The 3,890-nt window shown below is 48.3% G+C and overlaps 1 pseudogene; it reads left to right on the plus strand.

Moving 5' to 3' along the window:
• The first annotated feature begins 577 nt into the window (after positions 1–577).
• On the plus strand, positions 578–2,913 carry LOC129069487 (ubiquitin-like protein 4A; annotated as a pseudogene).
• Positions 2,914–3,890: the final 977 nt, after the last annotated feature.

A 3,890-nucleotide genomic window follows, 5' to 3' on the forward strand; every position in this document is an offset into this window, starting at 1 on the left:
CAAAGCTATCACTTAGAATTGAAGGGCAGATAAAGTGCTTCCCAGACAAGGTGAAACTAAAGACCCTTCATCATCACCAAGCCATTATTATATGAAATGTTAAAGGGAATTATATAAGAAAAAGAAGATTAAAATGATGAACATTAAAATGGCAATAAATTCACAACTATCAATAACTGAATCTAACTAACAAACTAAGCAAAGGAGCAGAACAGGAACAGAATCATAGATATGGAGGTCATTTGGAAGGTTATCAGTTGGGAGGGGAAAGGGGAAGAATGGGGAAAAAGGTTCAGGGATTAGGAAAACAAACTGGTAGGTACAAAATAGACAGGAGGATGTTAAGAACAGTATAGGAACTGGAGTAGGCAAAGAACTTATGGGGATAAAGTGAAGGGGGAAGGAATTGCTGAACACAGTACCGGGTGGGGAGGGGTAAAGGAGGAAAAATTAGGACAACTGTAACAGCATGTATATATACCTAAAAGAAAATACCCAGCCCACGCACCGGGCAGTGGCACACCTGCTGTGGCTGTTAGGGTGCCTGTTGGCCTGAGTGGATGCCAAGGGGCCCGCCATGCAGCTGACGGGGAAGGCACTCCGGGAATGTGAGTGCAGGCTGCAGGTAGCATCCAAAAGGCCCCTGCAGGGAGCCCACTCACTCACGTCCCCCTCCCACTGCGAGGCGCAGGGCTGGTATGACGGTGGGTACAGGGCTGCCAGGCCAGCTGCTCCAGGGATGCCAGGAGAGTTATCCTGAGCCTGGGTGCAGGCTCAACTCTGCTCCCATCCTCGGCCTGGCCAGGTGTCGGAGGATGAGCTGGTGTCCATGTTACATCTGGTCTCTGAAAAGCCGAACATCTTTGTGCGCCAGTAGTGGCTACTGTTCAGGGGCAAGACCCTGGCAGATGGGAAAAAGACTCTTTAATTACAGCATTGCACCCAATTTCAAGCTCAACCTAGTGGTCAAACTACTGGTGTTAACTGGAAGAAAGCACAGTCCAGAAACTGGTGGAGGCCTCACCCCCATGCCCACCTGCCCGGCAGCTGATTGCCAAAGTCTTGGCACACCACTTCAGTGCTGCAGATGCCAGCAGAGTCCTGGATCAAGTACAGAGGGATTATGAGAGGTCCCTGAGCCACCGGACCCTGGATGACACTGAACGTTTAGCTAGCCACTTCCTGCACCCTGAAGTCACTGAAGCTATGGAGAAGGGGTTCTCCAAATACAATTTATGGCATGTGGGGAGGAGCCCAGCCATGCTGCACGATGCATTAAATGTGTTCTCATGTTGCAATTTGGCTTATAATAATAATAGCTGGTGGGTACCTGGATACCTGTACCCAGCTCTTGCTAGATGCCCCACAACACTGAAAACACTTGACCTGAGTTCACTCTTGCACCTCAAACAAAAGGTGAGACAGCCAAGGATCCTTGCAGTGAAGTGGGGGAGCCACAATCCGAGTCCAGCCAGCCTCTAGAAGTGCCTCAGGATGAGAAAGAAAAGGGCTGTTTGGAAGATTCTGAGGGATAGGGTTTGGTATTTTGTGTTTCACTGAGAATAAACCCTCGAGTGACTTCTTTCCAGACCTCTGGCAGGTCCAGCACTGATGGGAGGCTAAGTGACAATCAGACCTGGTCCCCCTCCGCTGCTGCAGCCAGCGCACACTTAACCAAGGAAAAGCAGGTTGGGAAGCTGGGGATGAACATCACCCAGCTCTACATTGTAACTTTAGGCAATTCCCTATGCCATGTTGGTTCCCAGCTGTTGACTCTGCCCAGTAAAGGCCACTCCTTAAACCTCACTCAATTTCCTTCATCCTTACCCCATACCTGGTGAAGGTCGGGGGTGGGGGCAGAGGTCTACAACAGTCCTGCCCTCTGTATTCCATAAACAAACAGGTCAGAAGATAAGTGATGGCCAAGCATGGCCCAGAGATGGGACATCCTGGCCTTTCCAGTCACAACTCTTCCCTGGGCACCCCCCTTGCTTGTTTCTCACTGGACATGGGCAGTTCTTGCTCCTTAGGGATGACAGGTGGCGGGCTTGAGGCCACTCAGCAAGAGCTAGGCCTTAGCCAGGTCCCTGCACCATGTGCTCATCCACAGAATGGAATGGACCCTTCCCCCACCATGTGTGCACAAGGCTATCACTTTGCACTCCCCTCACTGCCTAATAGGAAGCCTCAGGGTGCCAGGGAAGGGGCAGAAGCATGGCCAGGTGGCACTGGTCTTCCCACCATGACTAGCGTATGGGCGCTAGAGCTCATCTAGGCACCTGCTCCTTGGAGGAAGGCACCCAGGACAGTTGAGGCTGGGAGGTAGCTGTGTGCACAGGAGGATGGATGCTCCAGCCATACTACCCTCCCTGCCTGAGGCCCTCTTGCTGAGACCCTGGGCTGGGAAGACAGACAGAGGCCTGATGGGTGAAGGATTTGAAGAGCAGACGGAAAGCCCATGGTCCCACCTGAGAGCTGGGAATATCAAACAGCAGGGCCCACCTAGGAGCCTGTGTGATCTGGCAGCTCATGTGATAGATTGGCCAATGCTCTCATTTATTTCAAGTCAGGAAGTTTATGTTGAAATTTTAAATAGCACTCAAGATGACTGTGAGACTTTGATCCCAAAAGAACTTTATTAGCTAGGTTGCTTTGGGTTTCCAGTGATTGGTTTAACCGTAATGGAAGCTGATTTAAACAATAAAGGAAAGTTACTGGTTTACCAAACAGAAATTCAGGGGAACTGGCATCAGATGAACTTCATCAAATACCCAGTTTTGTTCTACCTCTCCTCTGCACTCTGCAGTGTCTGCTTCATCCCAGGCTGCTGCCTCAGGATCAACAGATGGCTTCCTGCAGCTTCCACCAAGTCCCGTGTTCATAGCCAGCAAGAAGCACCTTCTTGCCCTGTAGCATATCTTCTTTCGCAGATGCCCCCAGCAAATAAATGCTGTCCTTTTATTGGTAAAAAAAAAAAAATTAAAAAAGAAACATATTGATACACATACATGTAGGGGGCCACATTGAGTGGTATCGGGGGCTGTAGTCCCGTGCAAGCTGGGGCCTGGGAGAGGACCCTGAAGACTTGGCTGGAACACGGGTAATGTGGTTGATAGGCAGGACCCGATAATAACTCAGAGGGCCCCCAGGGGGGATCAGGCCTAGAAGTAAGTTATACTCTTTGAAGCATGTTTTGTTTCTTCCTCAAATTCTGTTAATCTTGTACCAGATAACCAGCTCAAGGCTGGGAAAGAAATTTACAAAATTCCTGGACCCTGACCCAAATCCCACCTGGTTCCATAATGTTTGCTCCTTTCAGACCCAGGCAATTTAGTGTGTTCCTGCCATTGTCTTCTTTAAACATCACTTATTCTCTGTAAGCTTATGTAACTGATGTAATTAGATTACCTGTACATTCCTGCTACCTGTCCCTTCTCAGTAAAAGCCATTGAGCACAGGGGCTCAGGACATTCTACTTCAGAATCTCCTTCCCCTTTCCTTGACAGGCAAACAGTGTCTGGAACGATTCTTTCATCTGTGGCAAATCAGGGGACCTCACAGGCCAGAGTCCCCCATACATACATACATACATACATACATAAAACAATCTAGATAAGTCCCTCGACAAGTATGCTGAGTGAAAAAAGCCACTTTTAGTAAGTTACATACTATATGATTCCATTTATATAACATTCTTGAAATGATAAAACTATAGAAATAGAGAACAGATTACTGGTTACAGAGATTAAAGAAGGGTCTTTAGAAGTGGGCGAGAAGTGGGTGTTGCTATTAAAGGGCTATGTGAGGTGTACTCAGGTGGTGAGGGAAATGTTGTCTTGACTGTATTATTGTCAGTATCCTGGAGTGATGTACTAATTTTGCAAGATGTT

The sequence above is a fragment of the Pteronotus mesoamericanus genome, unplaced genomic scaffold (assembly GCF_021234165.1).
Source record: "Pteronotus mesoamericanus isolate MK-2021 breed Mesoamerican mustached bat unplaced genomic scaffold, CSHL_Meso_final contig_221, whole genome shotgun sequence".
NCBI lineage: Eukaryota > Metazoa > Chordata > Mammalia > Chiroptera > Mormoopidae > Pteronotus > Pteronotus mesoamericanus.